Below are 25,385 nucleotides of genomic sequence, written 5' to 3' on the forward strand. Positions count from 1 at the left end.
TACCTCTCAAAAGAAGAGTCTTACAGTCGCTCTGTGTCATAACGGCCCAAATTTCAAAATTATCATCGGGGTATAAACCATTTTGATTGACTTTTATTGTCTTTAAATTGAACAGATGATGCGTTTCACTGCGTCAAACCCGTCTGAGTGCTCCAGCTCATGATCTTTGACCCCGTGTTGATGGGGGAGATAAACCATTAGCTGACTCCGTGCAGCCAGTTTGTGTGTGTGTGTGTGTGTGGTTGTCCATCAATTGGATCACCTCCCCCACTCGTCTTTCATGGAAAACACAATTTAACACCCTTATTCCGCACAATTATTCCACCCATTTGCTTCAAATACAATCTCAACCCACAAATGGTATCACATGTCTCTAAAGTGTGGATCTGGATTTAATTCTCAAGACGTACAATAGTAATAGATTTCACTAAATAAATATGAAGCAATACTGTGTGGTGGTCTAAGATTTATGTGCTTTTATTCAGATTGTTCTACATTCATTTCTTGCTCAGGCTGAAATTGTTCATAGTATTTTCTGCTTTGTTCCTCCTGTTGATGGAGAGAATTTGAGCTCTGATCACAGATTGAATTCCAGCATGAAATGTCCTTGTGTCTTACCTCATTGCTTATTCTGTCCTGGTTAGTGCCAATTGTGCACAGAGAAAAGACCTTTTTTATCCTTTCTCCCTCATTTCGTTTTTCTCTCCTGACCCCTCAGAGTATCACCAGACCTCAAAATTGCATTGAATATATAAATGCTAATGCTAATAACTGCTAGCAAGAGCAGATAATGTCCTTGACTGGTACAAGAAAAGATCCTTTTCTCTTACATGACTCACTGCCTCTGAATAACATTAGGAGAGTTGACATCCCAAGCTCTTATTTCTCTTCTATTCTCCCTCATTCTCTTTTCTTTTTTCTTAATTTACTTGACTTCCCCCCTCAACCCTAGCCGTCTTGTAGCAGGGAGAAAAAAAAAAAATTCAGCTGAAGTGTAAAATATTTATTCATTTATCTGCGCGATAAGATCTTGCTGCCTCGCTCGAAATTCCAATGACATCCATTTGCCATTAAGTCAACGCAACACACAAGCAATGAGGCCTCTGGAGCTTGTCTGTCTTTTCACCCCGCTCCATATCGTGGCTCCGTTTTTATGCCTCTGGAAGCTTTTCATGGTAGGAATTAAACTATAATACTTGTTTCAGTGGCATGCATGTTAATGGCTGCAGCAAAGCTGTCATTTAAGAGACACGAGGAAACAGCTGCAGCGAACAAAATGGCCTCTTGTGGAAACACCCAGGATGTCTTTGGGACCTTTTATTGTCTCTCTAAAGATGGAGATCGTCCTGATACCGAAATCCCTGCAGCTCTGGAATGAATGTTCAGCTTGTTATTGTGCATTTTGATTGGCCTATGTTTAAGAGTGTCCAGTGGGGTCCAAAAAGCCTCTTAGGGCAGCCCAGTAGGGCCTGTCAATAACAATGGAGGAATTAAAGGACCCTGCGCAGGAAAAAAAAAGCTCCATGACATGAATAAGAAGCCAAATATTCCATTGTTTCATAAGGAACTTGGTTCTCTTTGAAGATGGATGTGAAGAGAGCTGTGCGGCAGGATTTGCCCGAGCCTCAGTTTCTTAAAAATGAATTATTTCTCGTCTGGCAGGCAGCTCTCCGGAGGTGAGAGGCTGCCTCTTAACATGAGCAGGTATCAGTCTTAAAACTCTCAAAGTAATTGTAGCTTTGAAGTCACACACATCACAGATGGCAGAGTCAATATTGCACCAACTTGTCTGAGCACTTTCCTCCCAACTCTGCCGTACGAAAAAAAAAAACATTATTTGTCACCAACTTTTTATTAAAGGAGGCCAACCATCAATCAACCCTGCAATCACTCACGCAATCACATTAATCATTCCTCTCTGCCTTATTTGCGTCATTTGATGTAAGAATCTTGAGACACAGAGTGAAATGCACTTTCCTGCTACAACTACTTCTGCATATTCTTCCGACAGCGCGCTCCTCAAATCATGTCAGCAATATTCAGTAATTGTCACTTATAACTGCTGTTAGATTTCTCAGAGTTTCAAACAAAGCAACTTTTCAAGGCTTTTTTTCTCTTGACTCCATCTGCTTCACTCGGGCGTGCAATGGGGGATTCTTTGTGAATAAAGGAGTGGATGAGGATCCAGCACTAAGCAGCAGGACTTAAACTTTAGCTCAGAGGTTTTGTGAGTGATACTTAATGAATCTTTGTGCAAAAAAGAAAACTATCAGCGTCGATGACCTCCTTCAAGGTAAATAACTACAAACAGACACAGGTCGACGCTGGGATGCGGGAGTTGTTAGAGTAGTTCATTGTTACAGGAAGCAAGGGTTTATGGAAAAACGTGGAGACCACGTGAAGCCAGCAGAACACAAACAACCACAACCGATCGTAAAATACCACAAAGAAAGCCCAATAAGCACAGAATAGTAAAATAGCCACAGGAAGCCACAAACACTTAATCACAACCAACCACAAAATACTGCAAATGAGCACAGCTTAGGTTAGAACACCACAGACAACAAGGTTTTAGGGCGAGCAGTACCAGGCATCAATCCTTCTGTGGCCATTAATGAGACGATGAAACAGATGAATCACTGAGACACATGGGTCTCTGCAGGTACAATGCTGTAAATCATTAGTCCCTTCTTAAAGAGGGTTATTGTTTTGAAATCCCTGCACTGCTATCTGATCCCCTGAAAATGTATCAGCAGAGCAATGTGAGACAGGCAGAGACAGTCAGGTGTGGGCATTGCCAGAATCAGTTGAGACGGAGACGCAGACATAACAGGAAGACAACGAGCAAAGTCTTTAGGCCAAGCTCCAGAGGTTCTACTCGTTTCCTGCCTTGATTAATAAAGTCTGGCTGGGGCTCAGGTCAGCTCGCTGCTCATCTCACGCTGCCACAGGCTCACATACACACACACGTTTGGTGGGGTCTGCTAACATTCCTGCGTTGAATGACACGACCTAACGCTTTTAATTGTCCTCGAGCAGAAGCTGTGCCACAGGCTGAATCTGTTAAAACACAGCCAGTAGATATCCGCCTGAGACCGTTTTTGTGTCCAGTATGTACGCGCCGCCAAGCTTGAAACATTTGATATGTTTGTGTGCTGCATTTGTCCGTGTGAGATTGTGGGCACAAGTGTGTATGAGTGAGTGTCTGTTTCAGCCATGCAGTCCAAGCAGCGATAATACAATAATGAGGTCATCTCAGTATTCATCTCACAGGCCGGAACAGGCTGGAGTGTTGATAGAAATGATATTAGGCCATCCAAGATTAAGCACATTTACTCAAATACATACTCAGGTGCTTTAAGCCTAACCCCTCAAAATGGGTCCATTCGCCCACTGCATAATGGGGCTCCTATTACAAACTGCATTTAAAAGAATCAAATAAAACATGTAATTTTGATCAAAAAGTAAGAAACACTCACCAAAATGCATCATTAGGGCAGCCCTTGCCCACAGTTTAAGACATTAAGGGCGTTTAGACACAAGGAGTGGGGAACATAATGGGCTGGGTGTGGGTTCATCGGGTTGTCTGCTCACATTTTTATTGCTTTTTTGCTCCATACTTTACCCATTAAAGAGTTGGAAATGTACAAAAATTGTGTGCCAATTTGTCAGTTATTTGCCCGCTAAATGCCGAAGCACTTTGCTGTCATTTGGGGTGATCAATGCTTAATGAATTAGTCTGTTTTTCACCTCCGTTAAAGGCAGACATGCTTAGCACCTTCCCAATCCCTCAGAGACCCAGTCTGATGGAAGCCTTCCACCCCTAATTTATGAAAAGTGAGGAGCTAAGCAGTTCATGCGTCTAGAAGTGCTAGCTTTTTGGTAAATTGCTTTTTGTGAATTCACTTGAGTCCAAAACGGAACTCAACCTCAGCTTTCATTAAACCGAGGATGAAAGAATGTCTTGAGAAGTGGTGGAAATAAAGGGGAAACAGAGACAGAGAGACCAGGAGATAAATGGCAAGAGCTCAGAGCAATGTTTACACGATGGGAACTAATGCAGTGATGATTGCAGAGTGTTTCTAGTGATTCCATTTAGCCTATTGAATTAGCCAGAGCCGGAATAACTGGCCCTGGCGCTCCAGAAACAGACACCCAGGCATCAGAATCCAATTAAATACATTTGTTAAATAACGTAATGATTGCCTAAGCATACTTTTCAGTGGGACTCCATTCATTTTGAGCCATAAAAATGCCATTGTTTTCTGAGCTTTGGGAAAGGTTATGCAGATTAATAGAATTAATTGTCTGGCAGGCGAAAAATGTCATTAAAACACTTAGATGGCCATGATGGCCCATTTATATCCCTAGTCTGTTAGCGGCCAGGCATTTTAATTTGTAACTTGACATGATAATGTGGCTGGTCCCCAGCTCACAGACACAAATATTACTCACATTGATTAAAAGGGACCATTCCTTCCTCCCTTCTCTATTGCTGGACATGCAGAATCCATACACTGTTAACTTTATCTCGCTAACATTTAGCTTGCCGTGACGTTTATTGCTTCTACTTCAATGCAGACTGTAACATGAATGTGTAATTTGCACATTTAAAGTCACGCAACCATGTGCAGTTCGACATTAGCATTAATGGTTATGATAAAAATTTGGCCATGTTCTAAAACATATGAATCAAATTACATGAGAACGTAAAACAAAGTGTGAAAGTTTGAGCAGCAAAGTGTAACCCAATCGAAATGCCCACATCCTTAGTCGATGGATATCCCTTAATATTATAAAGCTTTAAATATACTAGATTGGAAATAATGATAAATAAATATTTTGTGCTTGTTAAGAGGTTCATTCTTTTAATCAACTAATGCAAATGTTTTACATGGGATATCTCTGCAAAGGGTCACAGTCAATTATATTAACTGCGATATTTAACCTGAAGAAATGCTAACACCAGCCTCGGGGAGACAAACAGAACGTCCGTGGATATACTGATCAGACTGCAAACATCTCCACAGAGGTCACCGACTTGGCTTGAGACTGAATTAGACACGGATGGAGAACTCTCTTGCATTATGAGTAAGGGGGGGGGGGGGGGGGGGGCTATGTTTCCACGGTAACATATTCCAGGGTGTGAGAGAATTGGATCATTAAACCTGACTGGAGATTTCAAGGTCAAAGGTCAGAGTCGCTGCACTCCAACGGGAACAGCTTGTGAATCTATCATTACGCTGCGCTCATAAACATACAGCGCACAGCAGACGTGTGGTGGAGTGTGTAGGAAGAGATGCGCACGCACACACGCACACACACATGCACGGTTCTTGATTCCTGACAATTAAAGAAAAGATTGACACCAGCATTTTTCTCCCCTTGAGCACCTCAACATGATTTCCTCTCCTCCTTTCTGTACCTCACGCATCAACCTGTCATGAATACATTACACTTAAGCACATTGTAGAACATCTACCCAACCAATGGCTGTGTATCCATTTCAGTGATGGTCATAATGTGAAATGATGAGGTGTTGGGTTGTAGTGGGCACAACAAATTGTTATTTGTGCACGTCCTCATAAAGCTTACAGGATGAAACAGACAAACTTTTTGAGAGAAAACGTTGCTAAGAAACTACAAGCATCTATTCAATTTCAATTCATCATCACAACCTCCTCCGCCATCACCATGATTGTTGCCACTGCCCTCTAGTGGATAAACTAGAGGGCACTAAAGGACATATGGAAATGAGGTCAGTTGATAACACCGTGGAAATAGATCATATCTCTTTCCGTATGTAAAGGCAGCGTAAAGGAGCCTTTACAAATTGTTTGTTTTATTACAATAACACATTGTTTTTTTGTGGTTTGCGTAGCTGCAGCTCAAAGTATTTTTTTCTGGCTTCACTTGGTGAACACACACAGAAACTTACCTGACAGAAGTCAACATTTACAAATTGCATTCACCTACTTAAAGCAATGGACCAGCTGGAATGAGGCAACAGCAAAGCACGGAATCAGAACACAAACAGACGCGTTTGGTGTTTAACAACAATGAATGCCTTCATCGAAGCTCTAGCTCTTCTCTCCCAAGCGTCACGATTGCCGAGCTCATGTGACACTTTGCAATATTGTCTTTGAAACTGATAAAGCAGAATGATCAAAATGCTTGGAGACAAATGGTGGAGCCTCTGGTTTGGAGTTTTGATTTGCGAGACTGGAAGGTGCTATACAAAGAACAAATGGTGACAGTTTTGACTGTAGTTCTCTATATCATTATCAACTTCTTTTTCAAAGCAACCACATGTGTTACATGTCCCCACTTTGTACCGGGTACCTTACACCAAAAGGAAAAGCGAGCGCATGTCTTGTCATATGATATATGCATGCAGACAGTTAAAATTAGGACCTCAGCTTCACTAATAAACAGAGTGTACAAAATATTAGGAATGACATTTTAATAATGAGTTCCATCTGTTTTCTGGTAATCCACATGTCAATTTGCAAATCCTTTTTTAACCCGTGTCATTCTCATAATCTGAATCAAACCCTCAAGAGAGATGCAGTTTAGAAAGGTGAAATCAATAAAGGATCGAAGCTTTCATGTGGAATCCCTTGATCAGCCCATCTCTGGGAGGAAAAAAAGCACACAGTCCCAATGTTTTGACTGGATTTTAAAGTTGCCATGTGTAAAACATGTTTAAAGTCTGTGTTGGAAATGACATTGACACAGAAATCAGTTTATTTAATACATAATCTAATATGCTCAGGTCTAGATATGTGCTTCTATCTGAGACTATGCATTAGCTGCTTTTGGACTCTTTGACCTCCACAAACTCGGTACAAGAACATAATACACAAAAAATATGTTTACTTCTGTGTATATCTGCGAGATCCAGGCAAAGAGCTAAAAGCCTGGTCAGTAATTCTTATCAGGATTAAAGATCAAATATGTTTCAATTCATATTTGATCATTAAAATGCTTAAAAAACGACGAGACCAAGGTTATGTTTTGTTGACTTACATCACCAAAAATGTTTCTAACAGAGCTCAAACCCAATTCTATTGGTATCACTCACCATCATGGCCCTCATTCAGTTTTTCACTCGTTCATTACGGTGCTGGTCTGTAAAAGGAAAGATATGATCAATAACAGATCAATAATGTAATGAGTCATGTTGTGGTTGTGTTGTTCCAATAACAGACAGGTACAACAACTTGGTTGTAATGTGTGATTCGTGTGTCTGTGTGTGTGTGTGTGTGTGTGTGTGTGTGTGTGTGTGTGTGTGTGTGTGTGTGTGTGTGTGTGTAACTGAGCGACTGTGTCATGTATAAACTTAGTGAGAATGTTTCTGCTTGAAACCTTCAATTCTTGTGCTTATTCCATTAGATAATGTTCAGGTTGAATGACAATGAGGATCCTTTATCTTGCTATTGTTTCATTTTCAAAAAGAAAGAAAGCACCTATTTTAACAAAACAATATTTTCCCAAAACAAAGGTTATCTTTTAGGGAGTACATACAGCTGAACTGCTTGTAGCTGTAGATATTAGAACACATCACATTATATGGAGGTTTAAAATACTGTTTAAATCTTTTCATATTTCATTCAAAATACTAGAATGGAATTTAGTACTGTGCATAACTCAGCCAAGGCCCTGCAGTCTCCTTAAATTCAATCAAGCTGCAGCAAATGTGCCTGATATTTCTCTTGAAGATTCATGAATTACTTTGTGGGAGAATGACCAAAATGTTGGACAGCGACTCAAAGTGCAATAAAGAGAAAAGAAATTTCTAAATCTGCCCCCTGATCCAGATCCACACACACCAACAAACAAATAGATGGGGGTGAAAACATAACCTCCTTATTAATCTAGATCTGTCATTAGGCTAAATGCCAAATATCTGAAGTTGTATTAAAGGCAGATATCAGTTATCACTGGCAGCAATAGAGACAACAGCCCATTTGAAATCAAGGCAGGTATATAAACACTGATTGGTCCTGCACCTATCTGCTTGGTGCTGAATCAATTGTCAGACGCATTTATTTACACATTTGTAGCAACGTGTGCGCGACCAAAAGCAAAGCTTGACATTCTCCTCTGCACAGGTTGATGCCAAAACAGGCTTCTTTTTTTTTTTTTTGATTGTCTTAACGGTGGAATGAAAAGGCTGCCACAAACACTTTGGCAAGGAACTGTGTTATCCCTAACCAGCTAAGACAAGAACACTCCAGGTGGTTTGAGTCAAATAATAAAAATGAGAAAATGTATTTAAAAAAAAAAAAAAAAGCTATTTTCCTATCCCAGCTCCGGTGTATTGATATTATTTCTCAGGTATCCTTAGCACCAAGCTGGAAAACAGAGCTTTCAAGGTCTGTGATTCTTAAAGCAGAACTGCAGCAAACACTAATAAATACAGACAATGCTGAAGGTGTATCACCAGGGTCAGATTTGATTGTACAATGAGACACTAGACTTAAAATTTATATTATATTCTGTTAATATAAATTAATTTATATATTGTAAATTAATATTCAGACAATAAAAATGACATCCTTCCAACAATGAATATCCAGGTAAAAAAAACGAAAAAACAATGAAGATTGGAAATAAAGATGGATGAAACAACAGCTCCCCCAAGCCTTAGTGTCTTGATTGCCCCCTGCTGGCTGGCTGCAGTACATGTCATAAACCTGCCTCCTCCATGTTTGCAGATGGGACACACTAAACTAAAAAGTCGACACATGGCACATTTTTCTCAAAGATGGTTTCTGTCATCTTAGGTTTCTTACAATAACGTCTGATTAGTTACTTGATGCAATAAAAAACATGTAAAAACTTCATGATTGACAGCTGAGATTGACACTGCAGCTCTGTGATGCAGCAGACACACACTGAGCCTCTGCAACACGGTGGTAACCGCTTTACATTTGTTTCATTTACAAACTTAAAGTTTCTTTTAGCAACAAAATGCACTTAAACTCACGTAACAGTCAAATAACTGGACACAGTTATTTCAGTTTCACGCAACATACTGAACTTTTATTTGCAGATTTTGACAATAGGTCAGCTAATTCGAGTACTTTGGTCAATTTTGCTGTATTTATTTTATCAATTGATTAAAAAACCTTTTCTTTGAGTTACCAGTTCCTGGGTGTTGCTGCTGCTGGAGTCCTCTGGCTGGCCGTCTAAAGGAGGTCCAGCTGCAGCAGACAGGTTTAAATAGTGTTGATTGCCAATTGGAATGCACCATGTTCCTCTCAATCGTGGGGAGAACATAACTGTTTTTGGTTGTTAATTTTTTAATAACTGTCTTGATTTCGATGTTTAACTATTAATATTAGACAGCATCATACTGGCAGGTTTTGTGGTTGTCATAGTGTGTTTAAATGTTTGTTTGTCTTAGTCTATGCCCGTTTGTGTTTGAATGGCCTGATCAGCCACTTTATATGTTTCCCCCGTGTCTCAGATTGAAAGGTCCATTTGTGCTGTTCACTTCTTACCAGTTGGTGCTTGAGTTTAGTTTTTTGAGCCCCAAATTATTGCCATTATTAAAATGATTGTAAAAAATAAAATAAAACTAACTGTGTCTCTCTGATCTGCCTGCTCCGTCCCTGCTGGGCTCCATCCCTCAATCACTACTGTGCAGACTCGGGCTCCGAGAGATGTCATCAGCATAAGAAGGCAATGTTTGTGGATAGTGGGAGGAAGTGCAGACGAGTCGTCCATCTTTGTTAACAATCTATGAATAAAAACAATGGCAAACAGTTCATAGTTAAGTGCTGTTTCTTGGTATGGATGTGAATATGAATGATTGCATGAAAATCCTCCATCAGAGAAGAATAGAGTTGAGCAAAAAGTAATTCCAGCTCCTTGTTCTTTACTTACACTTCTGGTGGCACCTGCATATGGTGGCTGTGCTGAACCGCAGACGTAGAAAGGAGTGTAGAATGAACCCCCATCACAGCCAAGGATGACTGGATAACAAGTGTGAAGCAGTGAGGGAGAGGTGGAGAAAATAACCTCAATTTACACTCATTTTCACGTTTCTTTGGCAAATGTTGCAACATATTGGGTTTTGCTGGGGTGAAGCCTGCCTTCTGTCCAGCGTGTGTGTTTGTGTGTGGTATGTGTGGACAATGGGCAGACTCTCTTGGTCTCCTAGTTGTCCTAGCCCCCCATGGCGAGGCTGAATAACACACCTCTGCTTCTTTTCTCTCGCTTACTCATTTTCACACTCTTTTCTCTGCTTCCAAAAGCCTGAGACAAAAGCAGGCTTGTGTTATTGCTATTTTGTTTGTGTGTGTGTGTGTGTATGTGAGTCCTGCCTTGCTCCTTCAGGAAATAGTGCATCTATGGGCATTATGTAGATATTTGAATAGCTGCCACCCATGGTCTATCTGTGGTCTGTGGGTCTCCGTTATTCTTTCTGTGTCTGTCCTTCAGTCCACCTTGAAAAAAAGCAAACGGACAATGACCATACATTTCTATGCTGTTTTTAAATGATTTAAAAAAGTAACATGAGATTTTTTTATATGACGTTTCTTGCTGCTTCCACTATAACATCCATATGTTCTTTTTCTGGCGTCTGCTCACTCAGATCAAAGAAATGATCAACGACACGATTATTTATCTGATATTCAAAAGTCCTTTGTCCATCTTCAGACTTAAAAGTCCACATGTTCCCTCATTTCTATCCTCGCTGGTGTGTCTTCTTTTCTTTTTGTTTTTCTCCTTTGTTTGGCCTAATTGTTTCTCCTGTTGCGACTGCCTGTGAAATATAATGATGATTGTCCATATTTGACTCCCTGGGCAGCCAACAGTGCACTGAACACACAGCCGACCATTGTAAACACCAGCGTATAAGCCTGCGAGGACAAAATCTTCTTCTGGGGCAAGCAAAGTCGTTTCATGGAGAATGTGGCTGTGGCAATCAGTTAAATAAAATAGATTTTTTTTCTCAACATAATAACGAATGTCAGTCTATGTATACTCTAAATGCACTTTCTTTATTGGATATTTAAAAAAAAGTATTTTAAATTAATTAGTTGATTAATTGAACAAATATTTTCTGGCTGGTATCATGTAAAAAAAGCTACTTCACAGAAATGTACCTTTCTGTGATAACAATAAAGTACTTTAATTAAAAATAAAATATTAACCATAACATATAAGTTGTAACCAAAATATGAATATAACAGGAAACTATTGATTTATTTAATAGGTAATTTAATTGCTTAAATACTTTTATGTAGGAATACTAAAAAATAAACGTCATAATACTGAATATATGTAATTGTATTTGTATCTGTACTGTAAAAATAAATTCTCTGTTGAATAATTGAAGGTTTTTTTCTGTAACTTTGCTGCAAGACCTTTTATTACCATTTTATTTGTACAGTAAAGTATACTTGAAGTAAAACATCAGCGATCAAAGCCTTCTCTTCATCTGCCTTTTCCCATCACCTCACAGATCTCACATCTATATGCAGTCATTACATGTGATTACTTGTCAATAGGAGGAAAATCATCATGAACCAAACTAAATTTGCCTCTGCGTGCCACTATTAATCCCTCACTTCCAGCAATCTCTCCAATCTTGATGCCTGTCTCCACACGCCATTTTACGTCCGCTTCAATTTTCCAGCGGACTTTGTGATGAACGACAATATTAAAGCAGGTAGAATGCTCATTTTCTACTCATCAACAGGCTCAGCGTGTGAGTGCCAGTTTCCCGTGGAGTAGTGGAGGGAAACGGATCACTGAGCGTCCCTAAGGTCCTGCAGAGTGATTAGGCTTTAGATAGGAGATCATCAATTCATACTGGGATCCATACCCGCTGTAATGATGGGGGAGTGCGTGTGTATGTACAGTATGTGTGTGTAGAGGGAAGGTAGGGCTATGGTGTGTGTGTGTGTAAGATAGTCAATTAAAATGTGAGTCAGGCTAAAGAGAGTGATTATGTGCTGACCTTTCCAGCGGTTTTAGACACCCTGACCGTGAAAGGGTTATAAGGGAGTTTAAATGGAAACAGACACACACACAAACACACACACACGTAGAAATTCCTTCCATACACATGCATGCCCTATGGATTGAAATTAATTAAACTTCTAGGTGATATAGCAGAGGCTGATTGGAAGCTAATGTCCTTCTGACTGTTTACCTGCCCAGAGCTGAAACAACACACACCATAACTAATGGCCTGACACACACACACACGCAGCCAGACGCCCATCCGCTCATCAGCAAATATGGGCCTAATTCCTTGGCTGATAGTGTGGATGTTGCAACAGCTGGCTAATTCTGAGTGAGTTAGTGAGTGAAGCAATATCCACACAACTATATTGCTACAGATTCAGCTGGCGACCACACAGGAGTTTTATAGCCGTTAAAAATGAGAAGTTTGTAAAAGTTGCTGGCCCAGTTTTAGTATATGGCAAATGGTTTGCATTTATATGGTGCATCTGTTAGCAGCACTTTTTTGTTCTATGAGGGGAAATTCAGGATTCAGCATCTTGCCCAAGGACACTTCGGCATGCAGATGGGGAACACTGGGGTTGAACTGCCGAACTTCAGCCACAGTCGCCCAACTACTATGAGGCTGCGCTTAGTCTGGACGGGCAGTAACGAAGATGCTTGAGAAACTACGACATAGATACTCACAACCACTTAATGATTGGGTCCGTTCAGTCATGACGTAGCTTTCACTGAATCATTAGGCTCGGATCACGTGACCCCCTGTCGGAAGAGAGCAAATGGCATTAACCTCGGCTATCAGCATAGAACGCAATATAGTTAATCAAGCGTTGCTGAATATGTTGTATTTGCTAACAGCTTTTGTTCTCTTTTTTAAAATGATTCAGCTGCTTAAATGTGTCGGAAAAAAGTTATTACTTGAGCAATCTCATTTTAAGCCTTGCTCTTTCTGACACTAACAACCAAATGCTTCCTGTCTCTACCAGCACGTGCATGCCCAATATACATGAGTTTTCATGCGGGTTGTCGTTGTCGACGACGTTTTTAGGCGTGTTAGTATAGACAGGGATTAAAACTGATACAGAGCCAAAATGCAGATGTGGGTGTGTTTATGATTGCACATAAAGAACAGGGGGAGAACTCACCATTTGTGACGATTATGAGCAACATGCACCAATGTCCTTATTCTGACCACTGAGGGAACAGAAGATGGTGTCTGCATCACCAGAGAGAGGATGCACTGTGGTGACCACACCAAACAAGGTGGCACAAGATGCCAGGAAATTGACCAAACCAGTGTTGAAAGCATCATCGGCAGAAACGTCATGAAAGCTGCAACTGCAAGATTCTACAGAGCACTTTTCATTTTAAATCACGGATACAGGACCAAAAGGGAAAGAAAGAGAAGAGGTAGAAAAGAGGATTTAACTTTCTAAAATTAGGTTGGATAGATTTTTATTTGCTTGATATTCACTCCGCAACACCCAGCGGCAAAAAAGCCATCAAGCAAAATTGCCCAATATTTAATTTCTCCCGGTTTGATTTTGTTAGTGATCGTAAAATAAATACATATCTAATATTTAAATTTGGAATAGTAAATTTGTCTCTGGTTACAGTGTGCATCCAAGTGATGAATAAGCCACAGTAGCGTGCCAGCTCTCCTGATCTCAGGCTCCACCTCAACTGTCATTTCCACAATGAAATTATCACAAACCCAAAGTGGCAACCATTCATGACCATTGCAGACAGTTGATTTGAAAGCCTTCTCATTCTGTCAAGGAGACATTACAGCAGGCGTTAGACAAAGATAGACAAAGACACAAGATGGCGATAAATAGAGGAATAGAGAGACAGTGGGGAGGACATGCAGCGATAAAGGGAAGAATAGACAGCAGACAGTGATGGTGGACATCCTGCATGAGAGAGGACAATCACAGTGGAGGTTCATCGTCCTTTACGGCTCTCAGGGCTCCTAATAACCCGGCTAAATGTTTATATTAACACAGCATATCAGCCTCGCCATCAGAGCAGTCAATGATGAAGGGAAAAAAAGCACACATAATTATACCTGGGCCTCCAAATGAACTGTCGTTAGTTTCATACACATACGGAGCGAGGGAGGGAGGGATGGGAAACGTGAGAGAAAGAGACAGAGAAGCAAAATCTAATTTACCCCTTCAAATCACATTCATAGGCTGGGACTGTCAGGTACCTCCAGAGAGTAAAAGATGACAGAGAGAAAGAGGGAGAGAGAGGGAGAGACTTAGGAGGCTAAAAAGGTCAGGGGACCTCAGCTTAGAGGAGATAGCCAAATATTATGTTAATATGGACTCCATTTTACATTCAGAGCTAATCAGCGTGGCCGAGAATTAAAGGGGCAGATAATTAATTCTAGAGTAAGGGGTTATCCTGGCCGCCTATTGTCTTGGCAGGAAAGAGGAAGGGAGAAGAGAGAGGGGGGACGGAGAAAGGGAGAGGAGTCCCTCGGCCTGTGTTGAACATGCAGTGATAAGGGACGAGCCGGGACACGGAGGCGAGTGAGAAGTGGCAGAGGAGGGATGATTCGAAGGAGAAAAGTGCAAAAGTATGTCGGATGGAAGTCACACACAAAGGCAAATCATCAAAAATGTCTTAGTGTGGGAATGATGTCTGCGAGGGTGATTCTTTTTTATTTTACACCTTCTCTTCGGCTCTCTCATTTCTATCAGAAGGGGTGAGGAGAACATGTGTGGTGATGTGGTGAGGGATGGAGCGGCTGGTTTGGACAGGTTGGAGGACCATCAATGCATCCGAAGGTGCGATAATGGTGTTTGATAAGTGTACTTGATATATATCCTGTCAGCGGCGCTGGGGAGTGTAGGGTAAAGGTGTTGGACTTGGAGCTTCGTGTGTCTTAACATGTAACAGAAGTCACTGGATCATACTGAGCCTTGAATGTCATTTTAGAAAAAGTGGGAAAAATAAAACGCATGAGATCATTAGATTTTCTCTCTGATCCAGTTTCACTTGATGACCTCTCTTGTTTCAGACCAATGTTTCTCATGTTTCTCGTTTCACTCAAGAAATAGGTGTTTGATTTGACACATGAGTTTATCTGATGAAGACTTAGTCCACAAAATTGTGTTCATGCAGGCAACCTTATATCTGAATTACCAAATACACCCCACCATGTTAAATTTTTCATGAACGTAGTGAATTCATCTCTACAGTATTTACTGTTCAAGCTTAACTCATAGTGGGTGAGCCTGGAAAATGTTCCATAATTACATGCTTACAGTATTTACCTGCAGTATCCGTCTGTCGTCACTAAAACATGGTTTACATTTTGTGCTCGTGCTTATGGCATTTCAAAATACAAGGTTATGGTTTTGGGAAAGATTATGGTCTTGGCTGAATATTGACAAAGTCATCACAGACCTAAACCACATTTTCTGATGCATAAACTTGGACACATCATCAGCGTTGTAGTCTGGAGTCATTAGGTCTTACAAAAGACACCTTCATTAAAGTGTCCCAACCAAGGTTGATCAAGTGTTCTGTTGCTTCCACTGGCCCACCCCTCTTTAACCTCAGCCTCCGCCCTGTTATTCATGGCCCTCTCCATGCTCGCTCCTGTGATTCTGCAGGCCTTGTTCAGGGAATGACATTTAAAACCTCCTGTTGCCCACCTTCACCTGGTCCTCCATCCATTCCTGTGGCAGTCCTCCTCCAGTTCCTGGTATTTTGCCCTCTTCTGCCTACTAACGTCATTCCTGCACACTTTGTTTAACCAAAGCCACAATCTACCCTGACAAAGTGTTTTAGCTGCTTAACATAACAAACAACACTATAAAAACACCAGTCTCTAGTGTGAAAGGCCGAATCTATTGCCTGTCAACAACCCTGAAAATGGAAAATTCCATTACAATTACATTCATCCGGCTAATAATCTCTGCAGTATTATCACATGGCAAATATGATATAATGGAAATATTACTTCAATAGCAGGTCTCTGGTGGGAAGCAAACTCCTCTCCTGCATGACCTCCTCACGTTCCTCACCACTTCTTGCTCTGGACATAGAATTATACAAAATCACATAAAAATCACAAATTAAATAAAAAAACCCTTTGCTTCCACTGTGTTGAATTCTGGGTTGGCGCCACCATCGATACTGACCTTCCCCTCACTTCCATAAAGTCTAAGTACTATTTCTCCTTAAATGGGAATACAAACTTTCCCAGTCTATGTAATTAAGTTAAAAACATACTTAGCAAAGCAAATCTCCAGAATATAAATGTATTGTAAAAATACAGATTGAGTAAGAAATTCAAGACACAGCAAGATGTGGCACATGTTAAGGTCACTGGGGTCGTGGATGGACTCACATCGTAACACCACAATCCTGACGACACCCCTGCTGATTTTATGCACTGCAACACGAGCTGTATAAAAGTGTGTAAAAAGAATCCATGCAAAGATGTAAAACTGCATCTTTCTTTACCACAGGGGTTTTTTCCTCTCAGTAAAATGTGGAAAAACTGTTACTCGGCTGAAGGCTCAGTCCCTGTTTATTTCTCTGTCTCAAGAAACTAAACTGATTCTGTGTGTGTGTGTGTGTGTGTGTGTGAGAGAGAGAGAGTGTGTGTGTGTGAGAGGGAGAGAGAGTGTGTGTGTGCCTCCATCTTTCCACACTCATGTTTAAACCATAAGGGAGACAGCCTCATTACATTTGACTCCCTCACCTGCCACTGCAGACGCAAAATGACACGCAAACCCTCTCAAACACACACACACACACTCAAACACACACACTTTGTTAGGCATGCTGAATTGTCCAGCACAGCATGACATAATTTTACAACTGCACGCACACAGACCTACAACTGCACCTCACAACAGTGTGTAATTACATTAATATGCAATTCCACCTACATACGCACACAAGATATACAAAATGCACAAAAACACACACGCACACAGTACTACACACCCAGCTTAGGTAGAGCATGCCCTGTTTACATGGACTAATGTCTGTTAGCAGGTACTTACTTTGAAGTATCATCCCACCATGCCTGTAGAGCAAGCTCAGATTATGTTGAGGCTGTCACTAAGGGGTATAAACAGAGGCCTACACACACACACACACACACACACACACACACACACACACAAACACACACGTTCACTCATGCACAGTGAAAAGCACACACTCAACACATACACACCGGGAGCTTACATTGTATCAGTCTCTCTAAGCAGTCTAAACACATCGTCTAGCCGGCCTCAGAAGGTGTGCATCACTGTTCTGATTTACATACATGAAGTGCAGCAAATGCAGCCTGATGTTTTCACCTCTGCGGAAAGATTACACCGGCTGGCGCTTTGCAACATGAAACGTTGCAGCTAAAATGTAATTTTCACCCTCCATTGTTGAGAGGGTGGGATGAAAACCAAGCAAAGGACAAAAGATGGGATATGACGGGAGAGCTACGGCAGAAGGGGAGAAGAATACCAGACTGGAAGGAGGGATGAAAAGAAGGAAGATCCGAATCTTTGATATTACTGGAGCTGAATCTAAACAGGAGGAGAAAACACACAAGTTGGAGAAATAAATGCAAAGCGGACCTGTGCTAAATGGTGAAAAAGACTGAGAAACAAAGATGGTTGCCTTTCATGCGAATGCCCTTCTTCTTTCTCCCCCCTCTCCGCTCGCTTTATTCAAACTTCATCATTAAACACTGCATTTAACACTGTTAATCAATTGACCTCCATTGTGGGCTAATCCCTAACTGTGCCTAATTCATTGAGCTCAAAGTGTCATTCGACTTACAGCCCTGTTCGCTATCTTTTCAATGACACTTGCCCAAATGGGACTAATATGGCCTCAATAGATTCACTTAATTTCCATCTGCTCAATTTGGCAAAGGATGAGTATTAATACGGGGAAAATAGACTTGGCTCAACCTTCTTTCTCTTGTCGTTCAAACTGTCAAATCTGCCGAAAGAAAGTTGGGTGTTTTGTGTAAATCTACAGTTTTTTCTGATCTTGGAGCGTATGAAAAGTGAAGTCCACCACTTCTAACTTATTCAAACAAGATTTTTTTTTTAAACTATCGATTTCTTGTGCTCAGGTGTGGCGTGTTAGTGTCTTTATGAATTTCAGCCAACATATTTCATGGAAGCAGTGTTTCGCTGGTTGAATCTGAGCCTAGTTCAATGGTAATGCAATCATCCAAGTTTTACTCCATTTTCTGTCTCTTCCAGCTGAGAGACCCTCATGTACAGCTCAGACAGGAGCACATGCATGTGAGAGTACTTACAGACACACATTCACGTGCGCACACACACACACACACACACACACACACAGGTATTCATACATATAGTACACGGCCGTAAAGCCTTCCTTTGTCTCACTATCAATCCTTCCAATCCTGGACTGTCTTATTGAAACATGTTTTTTATCCTGTCAACCACAGCTCCACAGGGAAGGGGAAGTTTGAGGAGGACTGGTGGGAAGAGGGGAAAAAAAGAGCAGAAGAAAGAAAGGTAAAGGAAGAAGAAGAAAAGGAGAGATAGAGTTAGATATTGAGGGGGATGGGGGGTGGTTATCAGGCAGCGGCTGCAGAGAGATAAAGAAGAAGAAGGAGCAATATGCAGTCGTGCGGCTGATATCCTGGTGTCATTATCATCAATGCCGGCCAGAGCCACCTATATGAATCCCGAGCCTTCATCTGATTTTATGGTTACTCCAGAATCTAATGAACATAATGGAGTTCATAACAACGCACGGCGCCTTCACACGCTCTCGCCCCTTTCTGGGAATCACCTCGACATAATTAAATCTCAATGACGGCAAACGATGGACAGATAGAACAACATTTTCTTTGCTGAAACAGGAACAAGATGGTTTGTGCTTTTGGAATTATCATGGCGTCATTAGTGTGTTCGCGCCATGTCATTAGGACGGCATGTTAGCAGTGTAAACAATACACTATAGCGTATAGCATTGTTTGTCAGCCCAATTTTATCAGCAATTTGCGTCCGTGTTGCACATCTCTTCATCTCAACGAGGTAGTGGAGGTTCATCGGTTCTGATGAATCAGAAACATTTACTCGGAAACATAGCTTTGGTTGTTGGCAATAACAAAGTTCTGGCCCAAATGAACTCCAGCTATGTAATTGTAAGGGATTTTTTGTTGTTATTGAGAAGCGTTTTTGTACAATTATTCCCATTTCCACTGTCAGATATATAAGCCATTGGAGGGAGCAGACTGTGCGATGGTTATCATAACTCAGAAATGCATTAAAAAATAACTACACTGCAGCTGTCAAAGACAATTGCGCTTACACGCACGCACACGTTCACACATGAGCGAGCACTTAGGGCGCACACAGGCACAGCTGCAAATGCGTTCGCGGCAAACAGACGCATACGTATACAGACACACACACACACACACACACAGGAGAGAAGGTGTTCCCACAGATAGTGGAGTCGATGTTCTTAATCCGAAGCAGACCCCATCTGTCTCCCATTATAAAGACTCTGCCTTAGCCCCAAGAATGTCTACATTTCATAAATATTATCTGGGCCTGGCAAAGCTGGCCGGACAAAAGCCAGAGCGCAGAGCATTTCTCAGGGCCACATCAGAGCATAATTAGCAATCATAACATCATCCCTACATGCCATACTGCCTTATTTTCTGGAAGCCACTTAATTGCCTTGAGGTAGAAAAGGAAAAAAAAGAAGGAGAAATAGAAATTCAAGGTTTTTTTTCACCCGAGAAAACATAATTAGATAGAAGTAATAACGACTTAAAAGTGGGTCAAGAAAAGCCCAATAAACAACAAAAAAAGTTTAATGAAGTTACTGTGCTGGACATGAGGACGAGTTGCTCTTTGCTTGAAACCCTGTTCGGTGCACACGCATTGTTCTGATGGCTGCAAACGCCCCCCCAGGGAAATAAGGTCTCGGGTCAAATATGTTCCATTGTATATAAATATATATAAATGTGGACTTTAAAAGCCAGTGATGATATAAAGAAACACATAAACCTTCACTTTTTTTTCCTACAGCTTGAAACATCCCATAATACCTGCAGGGGGAGAGGAAACAGCAGATGACATACTGTATATGTGATGGCAAGCAGGAAAGAAAAAAAAAAAGATGTAAGCTCATTACCGAGACAAGTTTAAAAACCAGAGAGTCGGAGAGAAGAAAAGTAAAAGTTAAGCACTTCCTGAAACTTTCGGCTCCCTTTCTATCTATCTTTTCTTCAAGAGTTTACCCCCCCACCCCCACCCTGCCATCACCATCACCACTAGCACCTGCACCCTCCACCCCCACCTCCCCTTACTCATTCTCTCTCTTCACTCTCTTTGAGTTAAGGAGGGTAAGGTAATCGTAATGAAATGACCCCGCGAGGCACGATGGCAGCCCTCGCCTGATAAGTTATTCCTGACTGGCTTTTAAGCTGCTGTCAAGCAATTTCCCTTGAAACCTTGCTTTGTTTTTAAGGGATGGTGTGTGTGTGTGTGTGTGTGTGTGTGTGTGTGTGTGTGTGTGTGTGTAGTTGTGGTGGTGGTGTTGGTGGTGGTGTGTGTGCGTGTATCGTGATCATGGTGGTGGTGGTGGGGGGGGTTGCTTTGACACCACTGCTTCTCTCCCATGAGGGGTACAGATGACAACCTCAAGGTATAGGTATGAGTGGTATGTGTGTGTGTGTGTGTGTGTGTGCGCGCATACGTGGGTGTGTCTACGTGTGAGGCGTCTCATAGATGACAATCCCGCTAATTGAAATGACAGATTATTCTAATGTGCAGAAAGTCATTAAAAACCCAGCTGTCGTTTTTTTTTCTGCCTTTCCTGTTTCCCCTAGCTGCGAGTATTTCTGCCTCTGAGCTCTGAGCTGGAGAATCTGCACTTAAAGGAGATGTTAGCTTTCCTTCCTTCAAGCTCATGATCATTATCAGGATCACCTGCCACACACTTCAGATCCGGCGGATACTTTTCGAACTTTCACTCAAATGAACGCCGCTGCTAAATGACAAAGTTTGTGGGGTTGGACGCAGAATTTCTCAGTTTCCATGTGCACTTACTCAGGATGGATTGATGATTCACAGTATTAGCGATTATCCTGTGTAACTGTTATATGTACAGCAGGATTACCTCCGCTCTAAAAAGCTAAGACACATACAAAGCGCTTCCTGTGTTATCTCCCTGAATGTAACACACATGCTGTATATTACATTTTTATCAGTTCTTTGAATGTGACAGCGCTGAAGAAAGCCAGAGTCGAGCTAAAACGAGCCATAAAGGCGAGGCACATCTGAGATCGCTGACACCCAACATGTCAGCCAGAACCTTGGAAATTAAGGTCAAGCGACAAAGTGTCTGTTTTTGTTCCTCATCAGAGCACAGGGCTGAACTTTTTATTTTTATTTTACTTTGCTTTCCAGACGACATAGCTGCTGCAAAGACACAAAAGCATGATGCAGCTCGGGATGAAAAGAATAAAAACAAAACATCTGCGAGGGAAGGCATGGGTAGCATGTGAAATCATGCAACGTGTGGCTTGATCCCAACCCACAATCGTCGTTGTTGCTTAGCGTTGATAAGCTCTCGCTGGTTCTCCACGGGGGACCTACCGCTCATCACCCGAGTCAAAAACTTGTCAATTATCTGGCACATTCAGGTAAGACACAAGGAATGCCAGGCAGGAACGTGCAATAAAATATTCGTGCATCCAAACCCCTACTCTGTCCTGCCTGAGTCACAATATTTTCCATTTCAAATTCTCACCATCCTTTTTTTTTTCTCCCAGTCAAGCAAGCGAGCGAGCGGACTACATTGATATGGCATCAAGATATCCTAAAACATTCCGCTGGCTGATATGGAATTTCTCCCAGACTGCCTTGCAACAAATCCAGACAGCTAAAACACCAACCGGGGACACATTTTTCCATTTCTCCCCTCTGTCCCCTCTCCTCCACGCCGCACACTCCTCCTCCACTGACATTCAGCGGAGGTAAATATTTAACAGCATGCTATTGAGTGCCGTGTGCAGTGTGGCACAGGCCGGGGCTGCGGTAGAGATATGTATATAGACAAGACTGTTTTATTAAGAGTCGCTGCAGACATATTAAGGTAAAGTATGCCTGACACCTAGGGAGGAAATTGCCAGTATATGACACTATTCCTCAATACTGTGGCAGCTCGCCTCAGTGCAATTTTGCACAAGGCGAGTGACAGAGAATGACATGCAGAGAGGGGAGGGAGAGGGAACGAGAGAGATGAAATAGTGAGAAAGTGTGCAGGGTGATTCAAGACGGAGGGGTGTGTCTCCAATGTGCATGGTGTGTGTGTGTGTGTGTGTGTGTGTGTGTGTAATGTAGGTGGCATACTGGGGTGAAAAGCAGGGTTTGTAATTGCCTTACCCCATGTGAGGGATTGGCCTGGAGATAGTGCTGTTTACCTGTAGCCTGCTATGTTTGCTGTTTGTGGGTGTGATGGAGGGAGAGGGGCTGCACTGAATGGGTTATTTGGTGGATGATGTGTGCGAGATGTAGGCAAACACACACACAGGTGTATAGAAAGACAAAGGTACAGACAGAGTAATGTCCACAAGAACATACACAGACACCAAATTTGTCCCCCATCCTCCTCATCAACCCATCGACCCAACCCACATAAAAACATTTAGACTATTCACCAAAAGCAGCTTCTGGGTATTATAAAACAAAGGCTACTACAATTTGAAAATTCATATATTCATTTAATGTTTCCCTTTATTGCAACAACACACACTCAAGTCTTATAACCTTAGTCTCCACACTGCACCTGAAGAGTATATGTGGAATAATACCACTAAGTGCAACAGGATGCAGGGGTTTATATTTTTCATTGTGTAGCAGTAAGGATGCAGAGCTCAGTATTGTCGTATGTAGACTGTATGAACACAAAATGCTTACACAGACGACCTGTTGTGATCAGAAGGTGTATTGAACATGTGACTATAAAATGACTGCTGTTCCTGCACTACATTCAATCTATAATTTCTTTTTTTTTATTGTTGCATATTACACAATATGGTCTTAATGTTATTTTAAGGGTTTAACAAGGCAAAGGTTCGTAGTTCGGTTGAAAACTAAATCACTGCAATTTACATTATTTTGAAAAACAAACACACATCAGAATCCCCCTTAAAAGACAGCATGTGTAACAGTGTTACAGCCTTGCCTAAATCTAAATCTAATCCGAAAGTTAAATTCAAGTCTAAAACCGACTTCCATCCCCTTTTCTTTCTGTTCTCTCACAGACGCACACACAAGCACACATATAATAAACTATACGCAACAAGCTGTCTGAGTAAACAAGATATCTGCTCGTGTAAATGACATGTTGAATGAATCATTCCGTAGTGGAACATTGTTCAAATGGAGGACAGATATTTATTCGTATTATATGTTTGTCAAGTGTTTTCCAGGACTAAAAGAAGGAAGAAGATTGAAAAAGGACGACGCTGAAATGTAGTTTCAAAATAAAATCTCTATATGATGCAGAGAAAGGAAAAGAGCTTGACGCCCACAAAACAGGTTGTAATTCGGACCCACTTCAACTATAAGAGAAATCCTGAGTGTGTGTTGTAGAGAGAGAAGCCCTGCAGCTACAGCATCATGGGGCGGAGGAGCACCAACCTGAAGAGACACCTTGAGGGGCACCACACAGAACCTGAAGAAAACCCAACGTTAGGATGATAAATAACATTACTTTACTTTTAAAGCCATATGACTTCTAGATTAAGTTTTTAAGCAAATCTCACAACAACGGGACATTGCTTCATTGCTTGCAAATGAACATTCTCAGTCACCCTGTCTAGACTATGTCGGCAAACCAACACCCCCTAGATAAGTTTGGATGTTCTGGTGCATTAAATATGGTGCACACACAACTTTACTGTTACTGTCAAATTCTCAGTTCTAATGGGTCTGTTGCAGTTTATTTACAAGAACCTCTGGTTATTAAAATGCTCAGTGTGTAAAGTAGATTGTTGTGGACTTGAATGAAGTCGTTAGATGTCTAGTACTTTGCTCGTTTTGTGTGTAAAGAGGTTTGGAATGTTTTCTTTGTAAATATATTTAATTGGTAATGCACAGCCTATCAAAAACACTTACAACTACACTTGACGATCTAGTACGACACAACATCCAAGGCAAACAGAATAAAACCAACACTTTTCTGGCACAGTCCTGTTAAATGTTGAACATTGTGAGTTTAGGATTTATTCTATGTTTGATAGTAAATGATTTAAGAGTTAGATTGCATTGGATTCACTAAAGTTGTTGCATCTCTTCAGACACAATTGACAAAAACAGGCAAATGAAATACAACAATTGTTTAAAAGTAGTTTGCTGAGGTTTTAGTAAAAAAACTCATTATGGGTCTTTAATAAAGCTATAGTTAAATATGTGTTTTAACACAAAGTATACACACATATACATTTTAATAAATATACAATTCACACACTGACACAGTCTTCTGTGGGTATGTTTTTCATGCAAGGTGTGTATGTGTTTGTTGGTTTCATGCTGCATCTTGTTTGTGGTTTGCGTCTTTTTTCTGATATGAAGAAAGGGATTTGGGTATCATGTGCTGATCAACACACACACACACACACACACACACACACACACACACACACACACACACACACACACACAGGTATTCATACATATAGTATATATATAGGACCCAGACACATAAAACTTACAAAGGCCACTTTCAGGACACAGAGTCATGTTCTTCCCTTATTAACATCTAGAGGGCACTGTTGCCTACAGTCTTGTGGAAAGTCTGCTCTGCCTGTAACATCTGATGGCCTGTATTTCCCCTTGAAAAGACACCAATTCACACAATTACATTCTAATTAAAAAGAACAACCTAATTAACCCAGGAAATGTATTCCATAATTCTGTAATATTAACACGATGATGCGTGTTCTTGTAAATGATTGGCGATAAAAGCAAAAGCAGAAATTAATGCCACTTACTAATTAAAATGGGGGAGATAAACACAGACTTATGAAAATGGGGGAACGGGGAGAGACTTTATAGTTTTAAGTAGTTTTATGATTACCGTGTCAAATACGAATTTGAGTCATTTTCTTTGAAGACTCGAAAGCTGTGATGGGGCGAGTGGAGCATCACACAGCACGCTTTGCTCCCTGCCAACTCCCCAAAGAGACAGACACTCAAGTGCTACGCTATATCTTAAACATGCAAAACAAGAGCCTCGCTGAAAGTGATACACCAGATCAAGTTGTTATCATAAATTCTTCATAATTCAATAAAAAAAACACACATGGTGCAGTCTTTGTGTAACTAATACACTCCCACTGTCTTCTCTTAGTATTCCGG

At 41.1% G+C, this 25,385-nt stretch overlaps 1 long non-coding RNA gene across 1 annotated transcript in view; it reads right to left on the reverse strand.

The window, feature by feature from the left end:
- The window catches only part of LOC138404819 (uncharacterized), a 25,112-nt gene extending 15,388 nt beyond the window's left edge, over window positions 1–9,724 (reverse strand). The window contains exons 1-2 of the long non-coding RNA XR_011238898.1: window positions 9,592–9,724; window positions 7,085–7,131 (exon numbers count right to left, since the gene is read on the reverse strand). This is a non-coding gene — a long non-coding RNA (uncharacterized lncRNA). The remainder of the gene's footprint in view (window positions 1–7,084; window positions 7,132–9,591) is intronic.
- Between the last annotated feature and the right edge of the window lie 15,661 nt (window positions 9,725–25,385).

This window comes from Paralichthys olivaceus, chromosome 17 (assembly GCF_024713975.1).
Source record: "Paralichthys olivaceus isolate ysfri-2021 chromosome 17, ASM2471397v2, whole genome shotgun sequence".
In the NCBI taxonomy this organism is placed as follows: domain Eukaryota; kingdom Metazoa; phylum Chordata; class Actinopteri; order Pleuronectiformes; family Paralichthyidae; genus Paralichthys; species Paralichthys olivaceus.